The sequence below is a fragment of the Spinacia oleracea genome, chromosome 5, assembly GCF_020520425.1.
Source record: "Spinacia oleracea cultivar Varoflay chromosome 5, BTI_SOV_V1, whole genome shotgun sequence".
Classification (NCBI taxonomy): domain Eukaryota; kingdom Viridiplantae; phylum Streptophyta; class Magnoliopsida; order Caryophyllales; family Amaranthaceae; genus Spinacia; species Spinacia oleracea.
Window position 1 is genome coordinate 74,690,317 of NC_079491.1, and position 25,886 is coordinate 74,716,202.

The 25,886-nt window shown below is 37.6% G+C and overlaps 1 long non-coding RNA gene across 2 annotated transcripts; it reads left to right on the top strand.

Annotated features, from left to right (window-relative positions):
- Positions 1–19,681: 19,681 nt before the first annotated feature.
- On the top strand, positions 19,682–25,695 carry LOC110778455 (uncharacterized). Of its 2 annotated transcripts, XR_002530842.2 has the most exons (7): positions 19,682–20,058; positions 20,912–20,984; positions 21,205–21,290; positions 21,411–21,606; positions 21,689–21,840; positions 21,980–22,099; positions 23,289–25,693. It is a non-coding gene; the product is annotated as an uncharacterized lncRNA (long non-coding RNA). The 2 variants fall into 2 exon arrangements; XR_002530841.2 differs by having other exon boundaries at positions 19,687–20,058; positions 21,980–25,695.
- The last annotated feature ends 191 nt before the right edge of the window (positions 25,696–25,886 follow it).

Genomic DNA, 25,886 nt, shown 5'->3' on the forward strand with positions numbered 1-25,886 from the left:
GTCGCGCGCGCGCACAGCGAGCGATAGCTCGCGTGCGATGAGCGCTGGCGCGCGCAGCGAGCACCAATGCGTGCGGAGGCTTGCGATAGGGAAGCAGCAGCTATGCGACGAGCGCATGGGCTGCGCGCACATGGCCAGCAATGGCTGTGTGCGTACGGTCCATGGGCGTGCAACGCGTAGGGTGTTTGCGTTACGATTAGATCGTTTTGAATGGTTAATTTAAAAATTTTCAGTTCACGTAATTTTAATTAATTTTAAAATTAATAATTTAAATTATTTTCTTGGATTTTAATTTTGAATATTATAATTATAATAAATGTTATTTATTCTAATTATTTTACTAAAATTAAAATCATGAATTAATTTAAATACGACTGAAATTAAATTAAATTTTTTGGATTCAATTATAAATTGATATGAGCTTTAAATTTTAATTAAATTTGTATGTTTCCGGTTGGACTAGAAATACATTTTTATGTTTAAAATTGGTAAAGCATATGAATTTATTGGTTTAAGTGGGAGCGCTTTTTAGTCATAAACTCTTAATTAGGTCTACAAATCCTTAAGGTTAAAACAACTTGATTAGAATTAATAAGGACTGAATAATTGGTAGATTATTGGAGCCCTTGATTAATTGCTGCAAATGTTTACGTGATGCATAATGTGTTTTACTAACCAGCTATGTGGGCCATTCATGATAATGAATGGGTGAATGGTATATATTGTATATGTACTGTTTTGCAGGTTATGAAGTGACTAGTATGGCCCAAATAGGATAGAAAATATGGTCTGCGTACCATTAATTTGAATGTAATTGGTCTAAAGTACCAAAGTTATTTTTCAATTCAAATATGGTCTGCGAACCATCAAATAGTTGTAATTAGTTATAGCTTATCCTATTTGAAGAAAATGGTGCCTCCCACGGAGATTTTCAAGACGGAATTTGAAGTCAAAGCTTCAAGATGAAGTCGGGCCATACTAGATCACAAATATCTTATGCATGTTTTAAGTTATTTATTGTTTTAAATATGTCTTAAAATGCATGAGATCAAAAGCTTGATTATGTTGCATGATTAAGGATTTTAGTTCACTTAAAATCTAACCAACATAGTAAGAGCCTTAAGTTCCAAACTTAAAAATTGAGTTAAAAGGTGCCATGCCAAAATATACACTTGCTTGGATATCCTTTACATCAATCTAGTAATAGTTTTCGCTCAGCGAGGTGTTACTTATTGGTCCTAAAGGGGCAAGGTACACAAATAATTGTGAGTACATGTTAGTTTTGGTGAAACTCAACGATATAAGTAAGGAGTCCTTTTATGTCGTGGCAAATTCGATAGGTTTACCTAATAAGTTCTTAGACGTACCTATCAACCAAGAATAGTTTCTAGACTATTAGCAAAAGGCTTTTGCTTACCTAAGATGTTCTAGGATTAAGTCGACAAACTGTGCTTAGTTCTTCAATGATTTTAGGATCTTGGAATCATTTTATTCACACCTGCCGGAACACATAACTTGAATAAAATGCTTAATAAACATTGAATTATGCATGTATGCTAGAATTTAAGTTTATTAAGAGAAACTGTGAATGGTTATTTATTTGTTTATTCTTTTCAATTGTAGTTTTTAATATGGCAAACAACAATTCATTCAACATTCGATCAATTCTCGAAAAGGAGAAGTTGAACGGGAAAAACTTCCTTGACTGGCAAAGGAACTTGCAAATAGTTCTTATGCAGGAAGAAAAGGAGTATGTCCTAGATGAGGCGATGCCCGAAGCTCCAGGCGACGGGGTCACTCAGGCAGCCCTCAATCGTTGGATTGATGCCAACAAGGATGTGAAATGTCTAATGCTCGCCACCATGAGTGCGGATCTGCAGAAAACGTTCATCAACTCAGATGCTTTCACAATCATCAGTGAGTTGAAGAACATGTTCCAAGATCTGGCTCGAGTCGAAAGATTCGAGACTCATAGGCAAATTCTTGAGACCAAGCTTAAGAAAGGCGAGCCCGTAAGTCCACATGTTCTCAAAATGATTGGACTCATTGAGAATATGAGTCGGCTGGATCAGCAATTTTCTCAGGAAATGGCTATAGACACCATCCTCCATTCTCTTCATAGCGGGTATGATCAGTTCAAACTGAACTACAGTATGAATAGTCTGGACAAAACGCTCACTGAGCTTCACGGTATGCTGAAGACCGCTGAAAAGACGCTCAAAAGTGATAAGCAGGATGTGCTTATGGTGCGTGGGGGCAAGTTCAAGAAATCTGGAAAGAAGAAGAATGCTAAGAAAGGTGGCAACAAGGCCAGCCCAACTAAGCAAACTGGCGCCAAATCTGCAAAGAGGAAGGTCAGTCAACCCACTTCTGAATCCGAATGCTTCTACTGCAAGAAGAAGGGGCATTGGAAGAGAGATTGCTTGAAGCTAAAGGAAGATCAGAAGAACGGAACAGTCGTTCCATCTTCAGGTATTTTCGTTATAGACTGTATACTTGCTAATTCAACTTCTTGGGTATTAGATACAGGTTGTGGCTCACACTTATGTTCCAATCCACAGGGACTAAGAAGAAGTAGAAAGTTAAGCAAGGGTGAAGTCGACCTACGAGTGGGAAATGGAGCACGGATTGCTGCATTAGCTGTAGGAACTTACTGTTTGTCGTTGCCCTCCGGGCTAGTTTTGGAACTGGAAGAATGTTTCCATGTTCCAAGTCTTACTAAAAACATCATTTCAGTTTCTTGCTTAGATGCTAAGGGATTTTCCTTTATAATAAAAGACAATAGTTGTTCGTTTTATTTTAAAGAGATGTTTTATGGATCTGCTAGATTAGTCAATGGACTTTATTTATTAGATCACGACAAACAAGTATATAACATAAATACCAAAAAGGCCAAAAAGGATGATTCAGATCTCACCTATCTGTGGCATTGTCGATTAGGCCATATAAACTTGAAACGCTTAGAAAGACTTCAAAGGGAAGGAATTCTAGAACCATTTGACTTAGAGGATTATGGTAAATGCGAATCATGTTTACTTGGCAAAATGACAAAGCAACCTTTCTCTAAAGTTGGAGAAAGAGCAAATGAACTATTGGGTTTAATCCATACAGATGTATGTGGACCAGTGAGTACAAATGCTAGAGGTGGTTTCAGCTACTTTATCACTTTCACTGATGACTTCAGTAGGTATGGTTATGTCTACCTAATGAAGCATAAGTCTGAATCCTTTGACAAATTCAAGGAATTTCAGAGTGAAGTAGAGAATCAATTAGGCAAGAAGATCAAGGCACTGCGGTCTGATAGAGGCGGTGAATATCTGAGCTATGAATTTGATGACCATCTGAAAGAATGTGGAATTCTATCAGAATTGACTCCTCCTGGAACACCACAATGGAACGGTGTGTCAGAACGGAGGAACAGAACCTTGATAGACATGGTCAGGTCAATGATGGGTCAGGCCGAACTTCCATTAGAATTTTGGGGACATGCACTAAATACAGCTGCACTCACTATAAATAGAGCTCCGTCTAAAGCTATCGAAAAGACTCCATACGAATTATGGTTTGGAAAGCCTCCAAATGTGTCTTTTCTTAAGATTTGGGGATGTGAAGTATACGTCAAACGATTAATTTCAGACAAACTTCATCCAAAATCTGACAAATGTATCCTTGTGGGCTATCCAAAGGAAACAAAGGGGTATTACTTCTACAATACATCTGAGAACAAAGTGTTTGTTGCTCGAGATGGTGTCTTTTTGGAGAAGGATCACATTTCCAAAATGACAAGTGGGAGAAAAGTAGACCTCGAAGAAATTCGAGTCGAACAACAAACTCTAGAGAATGCTCAAGATGACATTCAAGATGAAACTCAGAGATCTTTAGAAGAATCTGGTGAGAATCATGGTCAATCTAGAAATGTTACCCCGCGTAGATCGCAAAGATATAGATCTCAACCGGAAAGGTACTTGGGTATTTTGACGAACGAGAGCTATGACGTTCTATTACTTGAAAGTGATGAACCTGCGACTTACAAGCAAGCTATGACGAGCCCTAGCTCCAAGCAATGGCAAGAAGCCATGCAATCTGAATTAGACTCTATGTCTGAAAACCAAGTATGGGATTTGGTCGATTTTGCCAGATGGCTACCAAGCCATTGGAAGCAAATGGGTTTTCAAACTGAAAAAGGACAAGGATGGGAAACTTGAAGTTTTCAAAGCTAGATTGGTTGCAAAAGGTTACAGGCAAGTCCACGGTGTGGATTACGATGAAACCTTTTCACCAGTTGCAATGCTAAAGTCTATTCGAATAATGTTAGCAATCGCTGCATATTACGATTACGAAATATGGCAGATGGATGTCAAAACTGCTTTCTTAAACGGCGTTTTAACTGAAACTGTGTTTATGACACAGCCTGAAGGTTTTGAGGATCCAAAGAATGCTAAAAAGGTATGCAAGCTAAAGAAGTCAATCTACGGATTGAAGCAGGCATCCAGGAGCTGGAATATACGTTTTGATGAAGCAGTCAGTGACTTTGGTTTCATCAAGAACGCGGACGAATCTTGTGTATACAAGAAAGTCAGTGGGAGCAAAATTGCTTTCCTAGTATTATATGTCGACGACATATTGCTTATCGGAAATGACATTCCTATGTTGAACTCTGTCAAGATTTGGCTTGGGAAATGTTTTTCGATGAAGGATCTAGGAGAAGCACAGTACATATTGGGCATCAAGATTTACAGAGATAGATCTAAAAAGATGATTGGACTTAGTCAAAGCACTTATATCAATAAGGTGCTTGATAGGTTCAAGATGGCGGACTCCAAGCGAGGCTACCTACCCATGTCTCATGGAATGACTCTAAGCAAGACTCAGTGCCCAAAAACACTTGATGAGCGTAGACGAATGAATGGGATTCCATATGCATCATTGATTGGTTCAATAATGTATGCTATGATATGTACACGCCCGGATGTTGCGTACGCACTCAGTGCTACGAGCAGATACCAGTCAGACCCAGGAGAGGCGCATTGGACTGCTGCCAAGAACATTCTGAAGTACCTGAAAAGGCACAAAGATGACTTCCTGGTCTATGGTGGAGATGATGAATTAATTGTTAAAGGCTATACGGACGCAAGTTTCCAAACCGACAAAGATGATTTCAGATCACAGTCTGGGTTTGTCTTCTGACTCAACGGAGGAGCAGTAAGCTGGAAAAGTGCTAAGCAAAGCACCATTGCGGATTCTACAACTGAAGCGGAGTACATTGCTGCACATGAAGCAGCAAAGGAAGCTATATGGCTAAGGAAGTTCATAGGAGAACTTGGTGTAGTCCCCTCCATTAAAGGACCAATAGCCCTGTATTGTGATAATAACGGAGCTATTGCACAGGCAAAAGAGCCTAGACACCACCAGAGAGTCAAGCATGTACTTCGTAGATTTCACCTTCTACGAGAGTTCGTTGAAAGAAAAGAAGTCGAGATAAGCAAAATTGGAACTGATGACAACATATCAGATCCATTAACTAAACCTCTGCCGCAAGCGAAGCACAACTCGCACACTGCAGCTATGGGAATCAAGCATATTGGAGAATGGCTTTGATGTCTCTGTTTAATGTTTTAAAGTTTTAGAGTTTAAATCTTTGTAAAACATTATTGGTTAATCATTCACAATAAATGAAAGGAATTCATTTTTCCATTTAATTTGTGGTTTATTAAATGATGAGTCCCTTCAACTTGACGATATATTCAAGATAGACTGTCAGGACCAGTCCTGTGACTAAGAAATGTCTATCAAGTGAACTTGAATGTCAAAGGTTGAAAATGGTCCCTAATCGGAGTTTTCTATAAAATTGGACGCATAGAAAACGTTAGACGATTAGAATGCAAGATGACTAGTAGTTCTGTTTCTTGAACTATGTGGACATGGCAATGTCATAATCATTTGCATAGATACTTACTTTGGGAAGACTAGTATCGGACAAGACCTATGAAACTTTACTGTAAGAGATGAAAGTCTGTCATAAGTAAATTTCATTAAATTATTAGACACTAAATCCTCAATACCTGAGTGATTTGAGATTACTTGTTTGAGAACTGGTTGCTTTGACGTTGACCAACCGTCGCACCGTAAAAGGAGGCTATAAAGGCAACGCTCAGGTAATCACCTATCAAACGAAGTCTAATCTCAAGATCGCAAGATTGGGATTGTCCTCCCATAAATCGGGATGAGATGCTTAAAAGTTGTACAAGGCCACTCGGAGAGCTAGAAACTGTGAAATGCATGGCCGTGCTCGGATGAATCATAGGCTATGATTATCTGTTTATTTGATCAGTTGAACTCTGAAACCGAGGAACACCTCTGGACAAAATAAGGATGACAACTCTTACCTTATGTTCAAGAGCAAGCATCGAGCGACAAAGGAATTAGGAAATGCACACTTGTCCCTAAGGACAAGTGGGAGACTGAAGGAAATAATGCCCTTGGTCCAAGTATGCATTCTATGTTAAGTCTAATAAATGCGGTTCAGTATTAATTAACAAGTTAATAATTCAGTGAGATCAAGTGAGCTGAATGCCTAGCTAGAGGCCGCTTCAGTTCAAGTGGAATTAATGATATTAATCCACGGCTTACTCTTGACTGAACCCGTAGGGTCACACAAATAGTACGTAAACGGATCAAGTATTTAATGGCATTAAATACTCCATCTATGAATATTCGGAACCGACGGATCTTGGTTTCAGTGGGAGCTAAGATCGTCACAGGCAAGAAATGAATACTCCGGAAACGATGATATTGCCGGAAACGGAAATATGGATCGTATCGGAAATATGAATATTATCCAAGTCGTAGATGTTGCCGGAAACAGAAACATGGTACGTATCGGAAAATATTATTGGAAATGGAAATATTACCAGAATCGGAAATATTGCCGGAAACGGAAATATTGTCAGAATCGGAAATATTACCGGAATCGGAAAATAATTCCGGAAACGGAAATATTAAATATTTGTTCGAAACGGAAATTAATTCCGGAATCGGAAATATTAAATATTGTTCGTATCGGAAATAAATTCCGGAACTGGAAATTTAATCGGAAGCGTATCGTACGAATTAGCATCGGACGAGGCCTGCCGGACGAAGGCCCAGCACGAAGCCGGGCCATCGCCCAGCAAGCACGCGCGCCACAAGCCCAGCCAAGGCAGCGCCCAGGCCTACCGCAAGGCAGGCCCAGCGCGCGCCAAGGCCACGGATGCGTGGGCCGCGCTGCGTGGGCTGCTGCTCGCACGCGCATGGGCAGCCCTTGTGGCTGCCGTGTGTGTGTGAGTTTGTGCTCATGCGTGATTCCTAAATCTACAAGAGTTAGTGTATGATTAAATTCCTATTCCTAATTGGATAAATTAATTAAATAGAATTCATGTAGGATTCTAATTTCAATTAATTCGTATCCTACTAGGATTACGATTCCTTTTCCATAACTCTATAAATAAAGGCCTAGGGGTCATTATTTATAACACAAGTTTTAAGTATTCAAAACTAAGATTTTTAAGCAGAAAAATCAGCCAATATTCTTGCCTACCTAACCGAAAATATTAGAACCTTAAGGGCGATTCTAGTTGGTCAATCTTAAGGCGGATCCGGACGTGCTGTGGACTATCTACGGAGGGACGACACTTGGAGTCCTAAAGACTTGTTCTTGTTCGGTTCGGGCGCAGCTAGGGAAGGCACGCAACAAAGAGTATGCATCTAAACTATGCTAAATGATTATGTGTAAATAATATGTTTCCTGGCTTTATGGTTTTTCCGCATGATTTATGAACTGTCATATGAATCATAACCTTACAATTTTTATGTTTAAAATTAGTAAAGCATATGAATTTATTGGTTTAAGTGGGAGCCCTTTTAGTCATAAACTCTTGATTAGGTCTACAAATCCTTAAGGTTAAAACAACTTGATTAGAATTAATAAGGACTGAATAATTTGTAGATTATTGGTGCCCTTGATTAATTGCTGCAAATATTTATGTGATGCATAACGTGTTTTACTAACCAGCTATGTGGGCCATTCATGATAATGAATGGGTGAATGGTATATATTGTATATGTACTGTTTGCAGGTTATCAAGTGACTAGTATGGCCCAAATAGGATAGAAAATATGGTATGCGTACCATTAATTTGAATGTAATTGGTCTAAAGTACCAAAATTGTTTTTCAATTCAAATATGGTCTGCGTACCATCAAATAGTTGTAATTAGTTTAATTATAGTTTATCCTATTTGAAGAAAATGGTGCCTCCCTCAGAGATTTTCGAGACGGACTTTGAAGTTGAAGCTTCAAGATGAAGTCGGGCCATACTAGATCACATTTATCTTATGCATGCTTTAAGTTATTTATTGCTTTAAATATGTCTTAATTATACATGAGATTGTGGCTTGATTATGTTGCATGATTAAGGATTTTAGTTCACTTAAAATCTAACCAACATAGTAAGAGCCTTAAGTTCCAAACTTAAAAATTGAGTTAAAAGGTGCCATGCCAAAATATACACTTGTTTGGATATCCTTTACATCAATCTAGTAATAGTTTTCGCTCAGCGAGGTGTTATTTATTGGTCCTAAAGGGGCAAGGTACACAAATAATTGTGAGTACATGTTAGTTTTGGTGAAACTCAACGATATAAGTAAGGAGTCCTTTTATGTCGTGGCAAAATCGATAGGTTAACCTAATAAGTTCTTAGACGTACCTATCAACCAAGAATAGTTTCTAGACTATTAGCAAAAGGTTTTTGCTTACCTAAAATGTTTTAGGATTGAGTCGACAAACTGTGCTTAATTCTTCAATGATCTTAGGGTCTTGGAATCATTTTATTCACACCTGCCGGAACAATAAATTCGAATAAAATGCTAATAACTTGTTTGAATTGCATGATTGCTTTAATTTCAAGTTATTATTCATGATAAATGTTTAGACTTAGCATGCTTCAATGTATGTTTTAATTATTGTTTATAATTAAAAATCTTGCACCGTAGTAAATCCTTTTAGAAAGGTAACAGTAAATTTCTTCGATTGGTAGTGAATCCAAGAACGATTCACGGAAATGAGAGAAAGTGAGCGATTTAAAATGTACGTTTCTTATAGCGACTTTTATGGTTGTTTTCGAATATCAAAGTCGAATGGCAAACCGATTGGTGCTTGTGAATTCAAAATACAATGTAGTTTTGAGATCATAAAGCATTGAGATTAAAACGCTCAGCTTTACCAATGGTTAACAACCTAATATCTTTGTCCATTTAATTCTCGAATGAGTCTAGTCCCTAGACATTCGAATAGATCGATGCTTAGAGAACTTTAGAAGCTTCTGGTAAGATCATCTAGTTGAAATAAAATATTCAACATAAATTAAAATGGTAAAAACTTTGTTGGATTTACATTGGACATGTCTAAACAAAGTATAAAAGTCAACTCTAGAGAATTCAATTCTTAAGACTATAAGAAAGGGTACAAGAAATAGGAAAACAAAGGAACAAATGAAAGGAATTTACAATTCCGTTTCTACCTATAAGTTTATGTTTAAAGAGAAGTGACCTAGCAATCAAATTTCCTTGGTATCATATACCGCTTGAGGTTCTTACTTCGGTAATAACTCAAACTATGGAAGCTAGGCTACACTAATGACCTACAAGTGGGAAATGAAGCATGGCAATGCTACATTAGTTGTAGGGTCATCTAGTTTGTTTTAAGTCCTTTCAAAGGCTGGAACTTAATGGCTATTTTGTTCCATAATCAGCATACCTAAATTTCTGCTTCATACACAGAAAGACTCGCATTCAAGAAAAACAAAAACAATGTTTGTTTGTTTATTTGAGTGAAATGGTCAATTACGGGGTGAGTCAATATGCTTGATTAAAACAAACAACTCTTTAACAATAAAACTTTACTAGGTTCAAATCAATCTCTTGATTTGAGTTCCACTAACCTTTAGCATTGTTGCTTAGACCATATCAACAAGTTAACATTCAAAAGCTCTATTTTTGATAGACTTTTGAAAGTTCATTGATTTCTAAATCAATTTAAGACAGCTAGTCTTACTTGTTGAAAGTAACAAAAGATATGAACTATTGTTAGAACGCCTAGACAATAGAGTTCAAAGCTAAAGAAAGGTTTTATTACTTTATTATTTCACACAGATTTGAGTGAATATAGGTTTATTTACTCAATGTGATATAAGTTTGAATCTGTTTGGCTAGTTCAAAGATTCAGAAGTATAAATCCCACTTGGTAAGAAATCATAAAGATCTAGGATAGATCATGTTGATGATTGCTTGAGACCAAAAATGATCATCAATGATTGTGTGTTGTAATTTCACAATCTAGGTCCATAAGATATGGCATATCTTAGTTGGAATAATCGAAGTCAATTAGTACTTGTTTCGATTAATGATGAATCATAAAGACTTTTCCTATAATTTCTAAAACAAAATGCTCAACTACCACCAAACTAAACCAAATTCGTCAAAGCTATTGAAAAGTAATTTCAGAATAACTTTTCATAAAATATATCTAGAGAGTTGCAAAACTCAGTGGGAGCTTAGTGTTTGTCATTCGACAAACTAAGGCCCAAGTATAGATATATGTTTCATTGTGATTTATTCAAATGAGACACAAGGGTATTGTTTCTACCACGAATTTTTGAGAACATAATGTTTGTTTGCTCGAAATAATGTCCTTTTGGAGATTCGTTTCCAAAATGACAAGTGGGAGAAAATAGACCTCGAAAGTTTTCGAGGCGAACAACAAACATAAACGGACATTCCGGAGGCTTTCGAAGTGCTTCAGAAAATCCGAACTTATTCTTTAAAGACTTTAGAAGTGGCTTTAAAGAATAGACATCTCTTAGAAGACTTTACAAGTGCTTCAAGGAGAACAGAATATTCAAAGGACTTTCAAGTGGCTATTGATATTCTATTGTTTGATGTTCTATACCCAAGTAGGCATAGAGTTCAAATCACTGAAACTATGAGATTCTTCTATTAGATAGTGAAGAAACATGGAGTTCAGGTCACTAAAACTATGCAATTCTTCTATTAGATAGTGAAGAAACCTACAACTTGCAGTCAAACTATTATCATGTAGATTAATGAGTTTGTGACCTGTAAGAAAGCTATGACGAAACCCAGATTCCCTAAAATGGTTAGAGGCCATATATAGACTCAAATGTTTTAAATGGTTATAGGCCATAAAACATACTCAATGTTTTGATGACAAAATTGAAATTTTGTTGATTTGCAAGAATAGTTTCACACCTATTGGTTGCAAGTTTGTTTTAAGGATAAAAACCATCAAACATGAAATTGTGTTCACACACAAAGCTAGATTAGTTGCTAAAGGTTACAAGCAAATTCACGGCGTGGATTGTGTTGAAACCTCATGCATAATCGTAATGCTCAAGTCTATAAATCAAGCAATGATTGCATATTGGTACATATGGCAATTGGATGACAAAACAATTCCTCAATAAAATGTTGGAATAAACTATGTACATGGTATGTCATAGGATTTGTGGATCCAAATAAATGCTTGAAAAAGAAAGCTAGCTTATGAAATATAAGTACAGATTTAAGCAAGCAATTGGGAATTAGAAATGTATTTTAGTGAAGCTAATAAGTATTTTAGTTTCATAAAATGTACATGATTCTTATAGATATATATAAGAAGTTTAGTGGGAGTACATAAAAACTTAATTGGTCCTGTGTGTATCACACACATATCACTCTATTGTGAAATAACATTCAAATGTTAATGACTTAGATTTGAAATTATTCATCAATGATGGACCAAGGCGAAACTTAGTACATACTGGGTATTAAGATCTATTTACAAAGATCTTATATTAATGTTTTGGATTAAGTAATGGCATTTACTAAATCAAACACGAAAGACTCCATTGGAGATATTCGACCCATGTGAATAAATCTAAGTAAAGAATGTTTGAACTATGTATAAACATTTACTAAGTTAAACATCAAAGGATCTAAGTAAAATTCTTAACCTATATTATATGTCAAAGAATTTAGCTGGATTTAGTATCTACTGAAACTAGATGAGCTAAAGTTACATGAATAGAATTCAATTGGGAATTATTCTGCAAAAGAATTTATCATGTATGATATAATATGAGGATCGCCAAAAACGTATCGTATGACTTTAGGCATGACGAACATATACCAATCTCTGTTCATCTAAGTGAAGATCAACTAGATTGAGATCAAGAATACTTATGGTACTTGAAAAGGTACATAGGAATAGTTCTTGATTCAAGGAAATAAAGATATGCTAAATATTGATGCTACACGCATAAACACTGGCAAAGGATCAAGCAAGACCCTTTGGAGTTAACCATTGATAAGGACGAGCTATAGAGCATCGTGTTTTGAAATGGCAACATGGATTAGAGACCATGAGTTGTTGCGTGGGAAATTAAATATTAATTTCTATGTTCTAAGATACAGCTGGAAAGTCTTCCACATATCCGTGAACTGCTTGGATAAGTAAATCCAACCAAAGCATCACTAGAAACCTATACAGTTGAAGTAAAAGTACTTATTGCCTAAGAAGCAATAAAATAGGGTTGTTTAAAGTTCTTCACTGAACTTGGGTAGATCACCTCTCTGCTGGCTTGATGGTTCTTCATTGAAAAATGCGTAGAACCACTCTTGAAGCAAGAAAAAGGTCTGCTAACTTGATGGTTCTTCATTGAGAAATGCGTAGAACCACCATTGTAGCAAGAAAGACTAGATCACAAAATAAACATACTCAAGAGATCTTATCATCTATCTCGAAGAACATTCGATGAAAAGGATATTAAGATTAGCAAAGCATGATAACTAAACCTATGCAACAAGTGAGAAACAACACTCACATTGTGGCACTGGAAGTTAAGCATAGCATTAAATTCCATGAACTGTTTTAAAGATGGGTTTAAGGCCCATGGTTATAAAACACTGGGGTTGAAAAATTTATCATATATGAAGTGTATTTTTCATATTCCATTTAATCTTGGTTTAGTATTAAATGATGAGTCCCTTCAATTTGACGATATATTCAAGATAGACTGTCAGGACCAGTCCTGTGACTAAGAAATGTCTATCAAGTGAACTTGAATGTCAAAAGATGAAAATGGTCCCTGGTCGGAGTTTTCTATAAAATTGGACGCATAGAAAACGTTAGACGACTAGAATGCAAGATGACTAGTAGTTCTGTTTCTTGAACTATGTGGACATGGCAATGTTATAATCATTTGCATAGATACTTACTTTGGGAAGACTAGTATCGGACAGACCTATGAAACTTTACTGTAAGAGATGAAAATCTGTCATAAGTAAATTTCATTAAAATTATTAGACACTAAATCCTCAATACCTGAGTGATTTGAGATTACTTGTTTGAGAACTGGTTGCTTTGACGTTGACCAACCGTCGCACCGTAAAAGGAGGCTATAAAGGCAACGCTCAGGTAATCACCTATCAAAAGAAGTCTAATCTCAAGATCGCAAGATTGGGATTGTCCTCCCATAAATCGGGATGAGATGCTTAAAAGTTGTACAAGGCCACTCGGAGAGCTAGAAACTGTGAAATGCATGGCCGTGCTCAGATGAATCATAGGCTATGATTATCTGCTTATTTGATCAGTTGAACTCTGAAACCGAGAAACACCTCTGGACATAATAGGGATGACACTCTTACCTTATGTTCAAGAGCAAGCATCGAGCGACAAAGGAATTCTTGTCCCTAAGGACAAGTGGGAGACTGAAGGAAATAATGCCCTTGGTCCAAGTATACATTCAATGTTAAGTCTAATAAATGCGGTTCAGTATTAATTAACAAGTTAATAATTCAGTGAGATCAAGTGAGCTGAATGCCTAGCTAGAGGCCGCTTCAGTTCAAGTGGAATTAATGATATTAATCCACAGCTTACTCTTGACTGAACCCGTAGGGTCACACAAATAGTACGTAAACGGATCAAGTATTTAATGGCATTAAATACTATATCTATGGATATTCGGAATCGACGGATCTTGGTTTCAGTGGGAGCTGAGATCGTCACAAGCAAGAAATGAATACTCTGGAAACGATGATATTGCCGGAAACGGAAATATGGATCGTATCGGAAATATAAATATTATCCAAGTCGTAGATGTTGCCGGAAACGAAAACATGGTACGTATCGGAAAATATTATCGGAAATGGAAATATTGCCGGAATCGGAAATATTGCCGGAAACGGAAATATTGTCAGAATCGGAAATATTATCGGAATCGGAAAATAATTCCGGAAACGAAAATATTAAATATTTGTTCGAAACGGAAATTAATTCCGGAATCGGAAATATTAAATATTGTTCGTATCGGAAATGAATTCCGAAACCGGGAATTTAATCGGAAGCGTATCGTACGAATAAGCATCGGACGAGGCCTGCCGGACGAAGGCCCAGCACGAAGCCAGGCCATCGCCCAGCAAGCAAGGGCGCGCGCACGCCCACCCCAAGGCAGTGCCAGGCCCACCGCAAGGCAGGCCCAGCGCGCCAAGGCAAAGCTGCCCAGCGTGGGCTGCGTGGGCCGAGCGCACGCGTGCGGGCGCCCTCGTGGCTCCGTGCGTGTGTGTGTTTGTGTCCATGCACAATTCCTAAATCTATTAGGTGGTGGTGTGTGATTAAAATTCCTATTCCTATTAGGATTATTTAATTAATTAGAGTCCTTGTAGGATTCTAAGTTTAATTAAATCGTATCCTACTAGGATTCCAATTCCCTTTCCAAACCTCTATAAATAAGGGCCTAGGGTCATAATTTATAAGCACGATTAAAGTATTCAAAAGGGTAAGTTTTGAAAAGAAAATTCAGCCACACTCTTGCACAATAATAACCGAGAATTCCTAAGCACCTTAAGGGCGATTCTAGTTGGTCAATCTTGAGGCGGATCCGGACGTACTATGGACTATCTACGGAGGGACGACACTTGGAGTCCTAAAGACTTGTTCTTGTTTGGTTCGGGCGCAGCTAGGGAAGGCACGCTACAAAGTGTATGCATCTATACTATGCTAAATGATTATGTGTAAATAATATGCTTTCCTGGCTTTATGGTTTTTCAGCATGATTTATGTATTGTCATATGTATCATAACCTAACACGTACTACTACTTCATCTGACATGTCTGAATTTCAAATGTTTTTAAATTATGATTTCATGCGAGGTGAAAGTGAAGAAACTATGAATGATCTAGACTTGCTTGATTGGTGGCAAAAGCAAAGAAAACAGTTCCTTGTTTTATCAGTCATGGCACGAGATATTTTTGCTGTTCAAGTTTCATCTGTTTCTTCCGAACGAGCTTTTAGTGCATCTGGTCATGTTTTGGATGACAAAAGAACTAGATTAAAACCGGACACTCTTGAGATGTGTGTTTGCTTCAAAGATTGGTTAAATGCCAATAAAAGAATGCAAGATCGTGAAGAATGTGATGTTGATTCAGATGATGTAACTGCAACGACCGCATCGGTCCAATCACTAGCATCTGAATTAGAATGCGATGAAGAACAAGATGATGAAGATGATCAGGAATATGAATATGAATAAGTGATGGACATCAATAATAAGTGTTTAAGTCACGAAGAACTATGAATGTAATTCTCGATTAATGTATACATGATAAAATGTGATGTATTTCCTCCAAATCATTACTGCTAAGTTTGGAACTTTAGATGGTGTACCATGAATATTGAAAATATTTAATAAAAAATTATGAGGTATTAATCAATAGTAAAAATTCGTAACTTTGGATCGTTAATCATATAAACAAAATATCCTTTTTCAAGTTCACATAAATGAACAACTCAATATATCTAGTAGTTTTCTAAAACAATAACTTTAACATATTGCAAATTATATTCTATGATCATATTTTTCAATTCAACAACTAAACAAATATGCTGATATGAATCTTGGATGGAATTTAAAATCAAATAAAACCCCATTTAACTCAACCAAAGTAAATAGGAATTGAATAAGCAAAAATGAAGAATATTTCAACACAGAATCTCACATAGGAAAATAGTTGACAGGGCGAAATAAGTAATGTATTAAAAAATATTCAAATTACTCGACCCGGCACGAAGTAAGCAAGACCTAAGCACGAGAAAAGCATGTGGGCCTAGGCACGAGACAAGCACAAAGTAGGAACGTGGGCTTAGGCACGAAGCAGGCACGTGGACTTAGGCACGAAGCAGGCACGTGGGCTTAGGCACGGGCCCGACCAGCTAGGCACGCGGGCTCGTGCCGTGCCTAGGCGTAGAATTTTCATTTTGGGCTCGACCCGACTAACTCGTGCCGTGCTGTGGGCCGTGCCTAGAATACCTTTGGGCCCGCGAAAGCCCGGCCCGACCCACGACCATCTTTAGTCCAGACGCCAAGTGGCTTGCTGATGTGTCTAAGCAGTGCCACATGGCACTTGCGGATTGGGCCACGTAGGCCGGGTAGATTTACCCATAACATTTGCCCCTCAAGGAGGGTAATAACGTAAAGTCACTTGGTTATTGCCATCTTTGACTGTTGGATTTCCCATGCCTAGTTTTTTAGGCCATGGGTGATGGCCACGTGGGCGGATTTCCATTGTTTCCCCTCTCCTATATATATAGGAGGGGTAAAAGATTTTAACCTTTTAGATTTTTTCACTCTCCTGCGCTTTTAGAGAGAGAATTTGCTTCAAGTCTGTTCCTGTCAAGTTTGCAGTCAATCAAGGAGGACGAAAACCCTTCCTTTTGCCGTTCGATCTCTTTTTTGCACCGCCCGACTTCGTGGTCATCTGCTCCGTCATTTTTACAAGGTAAACCTCTATGCCTTAGACGTTGAGTTTTTTAATTTGTGCCTTTCTTATAAGTCTTCCGTCGTTACTTTGTTTTTATTCAACTCTGTGCCGTCAATTATGCTGACGGTACCTCGGTTCTCGGGCCGTTGGGTTGGAACTTCTGGATATGGTGGTCTGATCTGCGCCGCACCAATATACCTCATTTTTAGCCCGTCGTTAAGTTCAGCCTCCCATTATGCCTCTTATGCAGGATACGATGGCGAGGAAGAAAAAGACGGTAAACTTAGCTGACCTTCGATTGATGGGACATCAGATGGACCCTTCTTTCTCAGGAGGGAGATACATCAGAATGTCGGCTGGAGAAATAAGTCGGACTCCTCCAGGCGAGGCCAAAAGCTCTCATCATGAAGCTACGTATTTTGATGAATTTTGGATGGAGGAGACGGAAGATGTTGGTCCGTCTAATCACCTTGTTGACTCACTCGAGGAGTCAGAGCAAGATGAGAGTGACGGCGGGGTTGAAGAGGAGGCAGCTGAAAGGCCTCGAGTTGCTGCTGTGGTGAGAGGGGAAAATGGTGAAATCTCTGCGAGCTAAATCTGCGTGGATCCTAAGTGGATGAAATGGCTGGAGAAAAATGGAACAGGTTATGCTGATGGTTTGAACATTGGCCCAGGTTATGAGATGAGGCTGGCGGCCAGTGAGGCTTCCACTATCTATGACGTGGGCCCAAGAGAGTTTCTTGTGTATAATGGAGCGCTTAAAAGCGGCCTGCGATTCCCCATCCATCCCTTTGTGGAAGAAGTTTTGGATGGATTTGGCCTTGGCTTGTGCCAATTTACTCCTAACTCTTGGACGAGCGTGCTTGGATATGTGGCCAAATGTGAATTCTTGAGTTTGAAACCGTCTTTCAATGCTTTCTTGAGGTTGGTTCGTCTTCAAAAGGTCAAAGGAGCCGAGGGGTGGTTCCAACTGGCCAACAAAGGTGATTATGCAAATACTTTTGACAAACCGTCCAAACATCGTTGTGATTTGGATGGCAGATCAGGAAATGGAGCTGAAATGTAGTCGTTGGCAGCTAGAGCCTCACTTTGCCGGGGGAAGTGATGAGCTTCCGGCTTTGACTAAGCAGGAGTGGGACCAGATAGTTGTCCACTTCCAAGTGGAATCCTTAGCGGTTCAAGGCAAAAATCTAAATATTCCCAAGTCTTGGCTTCCGTCTTGTTCTCAATTTAAAGATCATGTATTTCTGGCCTCCGCAGGTCTAGACCATGGGTTGGACCAAGGTATCTGGGATAGTTTTGATTAATTAGTATGACGTCCCTTTGATTCTACTGACCATTCTTTCTTGTGCAGCCTTTGCCATGTCTAAATTTCCTCCTGTTGAGAAAGGACAAATCAACACTAAGGAGTGGCTAACTCAGATGGTTGAGCAAAAGCTGAAGGGGATCGTCGGCGGCCCACCGGCAAAGGTGAGTCCCTTAATTATTTACTTTGTCTTGTGCGCTCGTGCACAGCCCGTGCGACGCTCGTGCACGTTGGCTTACGCGCTGTTCGTGCGGGCTGTGCGCTTGTGGCTCGCCTATGGGCCTGGCCTTGCGGCCAGTTCATGGGCTTGCCTTATCCATAGGCGCAATGCGCGTGGCCGACTCATGGTTCGAGCTCCGTGTTTCAGATTCCGACAATATTTATGTTTGCGGCAATATTTCTGATTCCAACAATACCATTTCCGACAATATTTCCGTTTTCGGGTAATATTTATAGTTTGAACCATATTTCCATTTTCGGAAATATCTTTGATTCTGACAATATTTCAGATTTTTGCTTTTGCTGATTTGTTTAGCTCCCACTGAAACTAACATCCATCATTTCCTAATATATCAATTTATTAGAGTATTTTACTGAATATAATATATTCACCTAAACACTAGATCCTTTCACATATTATTTGTATGACCCAACGGGTTCATTCAAGAGTAAATTGTGTCATTAATTGGTGTTAATTCCACTTGATCTGGTGCGGCCTCCAGCTAGACATTCTGATCACTTGATCTGGCTGAATAATTAACTCTTTAATTCATCTTAACCGCATTTATTAGACCTTGTATAAGTACATTAAATGCATACTTAGAGCAATGACATATATCCTTTATTTATGGCTCGAAATGCTTCAATATTTTATTTTGGAGAAAGAGATGAGAGGTGGAAATTGACCCACCGATCGTGCCAAATTTGTAAACACAAATTTCAAGTCTGCACACAAGAGAATCAAAATATATGAACAAAAAAATATTGTATTGATTTTTTGTGTATTTGGGTACAATCTGTAATGTCTGCTCCTCTAATTCGTTCTCCTCTTTGCATTTGACTTGGCTCATGTACTGATTTGAGTTTGTTCACGGACTACTTTGATTTTTACTTGAATAAAGGTATTCGAGCTTGATTTCGTTCAAGGATATTGATGTAGAATAGAACGACATGTTCTTTTGAATGTTTGTTGTTCTTCTTCTACAGGAAAGATTTGATGTTGTTCATGAACTAACTTGATATTCTTAAGTAATGGCATTCGGACTTGATCTTCTTCAAGGTTGATCTTCTAGAATGGAACGGCACGTCAATTTGGATGTTTATTCTTCTTCTTCTAGGGAGAGAGCGCTTTTGATATTGTTTGACTGACAGATAGAGTATTTGAGTATTTAGGTTTAGCAGTTTGTTTTCTCTTCCTCTCCAAATGAAGTAAAGAGCCTATTTATAACACTACTAGAATATGGACATCTAACGACAACATATTAACGACAAAGTCAAGAGGCAATCGTTAAATGGTTTGCGCGCTGAAATACTACGAGAAGAAATTAAGTTCCTCGTAATTGATGAGCAGGAAAAAGAAGAAAATAAATATAAAATAAATTTGTTCATCGTTATTTCCCATTTTTGGAGCTCGACTACTTACAAATTACAAAGGCTGCCTCAAATTTAACCTAAAAACCAAATGTATGATTCTCTAATCCTTATATGGAGTACATTCTATACCGCTCTCTCGATCTCTTTCCTATATACTTCAGTGATTTTTCCCCTTCAAATTGGGATCCCAGGGTCGATTTAGTTTTTTGGTTCAATTGATTGAGGAAGTTTGAGTTCAGATGTGGTTGTATCTCCATCTCTCCCCGCCGAATCTGCAAGCAGCTTTCAGGAGGCATCTTTCCATTGGTATTTTACCTCTTTGTTTCTAGATTACGATTTCTGTTCCTCAACAAGAGGATTTAGGTTTTGGGTTTGCTCTAAAACTTGTGTTCCTTTTTCACGCAAATTAATCAGGAATCTAGGTTTTGTATATGGCTATGAATTATTTCGCATTATTAATTGCTACTTACATATATGGGTTATTGTTTATGGTTTTGCTAATGTAAAGTTCAATTCCAATTTCTCTTGTTCTACACTTTACAACATGAAATCATGTTTATGTAAAATCATATATGAAGTATTTAATTTGCTCAGTTTCTGTAAACAATAATAATTACACATACAAGAAGAGATGAAATTGCTCCTTAGCCCTTACCCTCTCTAATCCTTCATAGGAACTTCTTGCTTAATGGTTTCAGTATTCAAACTCTTATTTTGACAAGTAAATATACTGCCAATTATTTTGTAACAAGCATTGTTTTAGCCTATTGGTTTAAATGCTAAATGTTGCATGATTTTGTGACATATTATGCAGCATTGGAATTTATGATTATGTGAACGCAAACGGAAGTTTATGAGTAGACTGTTCTATGTTTAAATATTCCGTGGGGAAGACTCTATGCAACCTTCAATCCAATTTCATAACGTGCCTTGTGTTATAACAATGCCTCTACAAATTTCAGTGAAGATGTGTTACTTTTACACTGCGATTTTCTTACTAATTTTCATTATTCGACAAACTGATAGGTGGTGTATTGAGTTGAGTTTGGTTTATGTGATGCATTTTGAATCAAATTATTCTGTAGTTTTGGCACATGGCCTGCTTGTAACCAGGTTTAATCGCTGCTGAACATCACTTTCTCTTTTTCTTTTCTCTTAGGTACAGGTTGACAGTGATGGCTTTATTGATCTTAGTAGCCTCTTAAAAGTCACAGAAGGCTATGGTAAACCAGGTAATTTCTCCTCCTTCAGGATTCTTCCCTCAAAAAAAACAAAAAGTGATGAGTGATTCTGTTTTGAAGTACAGCATCTTCATAATTGTTACCTGTATATCTGTTTGTGTTGCTAAAAGCCTAAAACCGTGTTCTTCTCCCTGCTTAAATGACTCCATTTGCTAATATAGTTCATATCTGCACAAGTATTTTGCTAATTTCGTGTGTTTTTTTTATACAGTGTCTCTGTCAGTCAAATATAATAAGACTGTAATTGCGAACAAAAAGTTTCTAGTTGACAAGCGGGAGCTGAGGATGGTGACAGAGGTTAGCTCTGATTTTCTTTTCTTACTTGTATAACGAAAGATTTTCTCTCATATTTTTTTTGTTGGTATTGATGCCTAAGTAAATTTTTCTGGTCTAAGGTACCTGAGGTTTGTTCTGCAGGTTCAAAGTTAAAAGACATTGCTTTTGAAGTTGTGAATGCTGAAGGTGACTTAGATTAAACTGTGACGACTCTCTAAGATATGCTTTTAGGCAGGGGCGATGCATTGTTTCTTCTGTTACTCTTCCCCAAAGAGAAGGAAGTTTCTTTATTGAGGCTGCTCACTCTCACCACCATGAGCTGCATGTCAAATTTAAGGTCATTCGAATTTGTATTATGGTATCTTCTTTTTTACTTTGATTGTTACATTATTTACTTTTTACCTTACTTTTCTATGCAGGTTAACCTATCAAGATCTTACGTGCAGAGTCTGTTACCACCTCTGATCTCCGAGCTACGGAAGAGCTTGATTGTGATGAACCACAATCTTCAGTTTCTGGTGCTGCAAATCATGTGAGGTCCAAGAAGGGGTTTGAGTGTCAGAACTCAGAGGTATAATGACAAGACATACCAGAACTCGAGTATTTTCCCCTGCACTAGGGTCAAGCTATGTTATGTTAAATAAATTTATCATGAAATTTGAATATACACTTGTTCTCCCTGCAAGTTGATTGCATTGTTGTTTGTGTAGGTAATTGTTCCACTGTCTGTGGAGAAGTCTGATACATCATCTTCCCTCAAAACTCCAAAGGCGGAGCATGGAAGTTCCATACCCGCAATGTTTTTCGAATCAAAGTTGCGAAAGAAGCAGGTAGAAAGAGATAGTTTGATACATTAAGGGAAACTATAACACATTCAATATCATCACACATTCAATAGCAGCTTGTACATTAAGGGAAGCTATAACACATTCAATATCATCACATTGGCTATCAGCATGACTTCAATGTTTTGGGAAATAAGGAGGGTTTAGTGAGATGTAGGAAGTCAGATTATAACTTAAGAAAATTTGATGGGATGGGGAAGGTAGGCTGGCGATTTAAGTATTATTAATAGTTTAAGTGGGCCTTTATTATTTAAGAACTTTGATACCAATGTAATAAGAGGTTAAAGTTGATGAACAAATATGCAATATCATTATAGTAGATCAGAAATGAAACTTCCATTGAAGCAAGCCTGACATTTAGGAATCCGATAGATAATTAATAGATTCATGATGTCAAAAAATCTTAGCATTATAATGGTGTCCTAATCCCAGTTGGTAGTTTGAATCAACATGAAGTTAAATGATACATCCTAATCAAATTATGTAACTCTAGGAATAGTGAGACAATTGGTGGTTTGAGTCCACATGAAGATGCTCTTTTCAATTATGGGACTTTTCTATTTGTTGTTACCTAAGTCATAGGAGTTCCTGGTTGTCTAGACGTTGATAACTGGCTAATATTCTAATTATGAGATCAAATTGAAAAAGATTGGAGTCTTATTATCAAGGGTTGGATATAGATTTAATGGTACTAGAATTTTGTTCTCGTTTTTTTAAATACCAGTAAGTAGAAAATTTACTCCATGTGAAATTTAACAGCAAGTAGCATAATTTCTGAATCACTAAACACTGAAGCTGGCAGATCAGATGTGGACCCAACTTATAGGAAGGATTTTCTAAGAATAACATTATGCTCTTCACCCGATGAAAACACAACAAACCAAACCAATCTATTATAGCCTGATATATGTAATGTTAGTCATTATTAATCAGTTCTGATGTTTGCTTTTGATGTGACGATGTGATAGAAATTCATAGGTAATGATTCTGCAGTTAATAAAATCAGTTTGTGGTTGTTTTTAAATTTTTAAACCGGTGTTGCTTCACTTTACTATGTATTTTTTTCTTCTTCTCCTACTTAATATAAACTCTTTCAAAATTATATGTCCTAAACTTCCTATGTATTTTTTAAGCTTATTTATTAAACTTAATTAAGAGATTATAACTTTGACAGTTGGCCTTAATTTGAGCTTCCCGTGTATTATATTAAGAGCCATGTTGTAGTAGGAAATCCAAAAAATAATGGAAGAAGAACCAATACTTTCCTATGAACAGGTACTTTTTCATCATTTATATCTTTTTTGGTTTTATTTTTACTTTCCCATGCCATGGTATTTAACTTTTTTGCTTCTTTATATATGTACCACAAAAGGTATTTAAATCGAAGTCTCGTGATCGGGTTTTGGAGGTAGAATAATAGTTAAAGAAATATCAGGACCACAACGAAGTAGGGTGGAACATTAATCTAAGTTGAAAGAGGAAAATAAACAAAATCATGTTCTAAAGAGCCAATCGCGTGGATACGGTACAAGAAGAAAACAATGCAGTTAAGAGTCGGATGACCGAGTTCAGTTGAAGATGAGATTAATGAGCTTAAAGCATTATTTTTTTTGACATAGGCTTAATTTGCATAAATAAAAGAAAGATTACCTATTACAACTTATTAACCTACTAGGGCCATTTAAACCCCTTACATAGATTACACACCAAAATACCAACAAAATATTAAAAACACATGGGATAGCACGTTCTTCATTTGTCGACCCTTGATTGTTGCCATGATAATTTTTGCTATTGATCTCCTTATTGAAGATTGAATTGCAACAGGTTTGGTAAACTTTGAGAGAGACCTTTGCAAACCTGTGGAGCTCGGAAACCAAAGAAAAGAGCGAAAGAGAAGTAATACCACGAGTTGGTTGTAAATGACTTGTGATTTCCTCACAAGCCCGAAGAGTCACTAAAAGTGACTCGGTAAGCATGCTATAAACCCCCAGAAGGGAAGCAGCGTTCAAATAAAAGTTTTTGAAAGCGGCGAGATTGAAACTCATCGCTAACCTAAAATGAGAATTAACAACAGTTAACCTCAAAGACCAACACACAACCCAAACCCGAGAACATAAGACCCCCTTTCCATACATACCTCCTCCCCTTGACTCAAACACAAAACCACTACATCCAAGACTCCTTACAAAGGGAAATGGCTCCTCCTTACACCACAACACACCTCCTCCAAAAAACAATTTGGAGGGTTGAAAGACACCATCTCTTATAAACTCCCTGCACACCAACAGACAACTCTCCACTCTACAATTACAAAACACTTTAAGCATTGAATATCCCACATAGAACACTCAATTAACTCCTGCACCTCCGAAAACCAAAGCAAACTTTCACAAGCAACAACCTCATATGGGAACAATTCGACATTAAAGAAGAAAACCAACCAAACTATCCACAAGTAACTTAACGACTTAAGCATAGCTAATTAAACAAACTAACCAAACTAACAGAGGAGACTAACTAAATAGAAACCAAGACCATGAATCAGAGAAGGAAAAAGAGGGAAGGATTTCAAAGCACTTACAACCAAATGAACCAGAATTAGGATTGGGAGAACTACCCAACTCCCCTAGCACACTTGAAGTGACAAATTGAGCCTTCTAAATCCAACCACAAACATCAAACGGAAGCCCTCACCGTATCTTTACCTTTACCGTCGAACCTCCACTTAGAGACGACGGTGGCGATAAGATGAGCTTGACGTCAATGGAACTGAAACACCTCTTAATCAAGATCGAAAACGCCCTACTTGGTGAGACCCGAAGAAATCCCCCAAAATTTAAGGCCAAACCCTAACTTTACCTTTACCGGAGAATGAAACGGACTCCGAATCACTAAGCGGCGGCGTTATGGATGGTATTTGGGTTTAGATCGCCAAAGACCTCAGGACGTCAGATCTGAGCAAAACTTCTTCTTAGAACCTTGGTGTAGTCGAATCTCCGCCTACCAAACTCCCTTAAAGGGCTGGTGAAAACCTAAAAAAAAAAAAAAAAAAACACCTTCTAATGCCGGTGTCGCAAAACGAATCGCAGAGGAAGACAACCTTCCTTTCTATGGCCACCAACAATTCAAAACCTAATTCGAACCGTCGCTGAACTCGAAGCTGCGATTTACACCGACGAACTAACGACCTAACTACCTTGAACAGAGGCCCACCGACGACCTAAAGAGGGTGGCAGGTTAGGCCGCCGGTGAGCTCAAGGGATTCTAGGGTTTTAGTTTTTGAGATTCTTAGAGAGAAGGCAGAGAGAATAGTTTAGAGAGAGAAAGTCTACTTTTGTAAACAGAGCTTAAAGCATTTAAAGTAGTGTTCTTACAATGCTTTTCAAGAGATGGCACTCCAAGAGAAAACACTTCAACTAGTTAGATTTACTTTGTTCTTTTAGGTTAAACAAGAGTTACTTATCTTTTAGGTTTTTTAGAATTTAAAGACAAGGGGATGTGATTTTTGGTTTCATGTAACTTGAAATTCTTTTGTCAAAAATCTTTTGAGTAATGAAATTTTCATTTGTTTTAATTGATTTATAGTTATCTATATTGTTTCACAGGGAAAATATAGGTACTTTGAAAAGCGCAAATAATATTATTATGATTGTAATATTAACGACAGAATAGTTGGTCGTTATTGCCAAAATCCAAAAAAAAATACCGTTGGGAAAGACATTTTACGAGGGATGTTTTGGTCGTTATTGCTTAATTGATCATCGTGAAT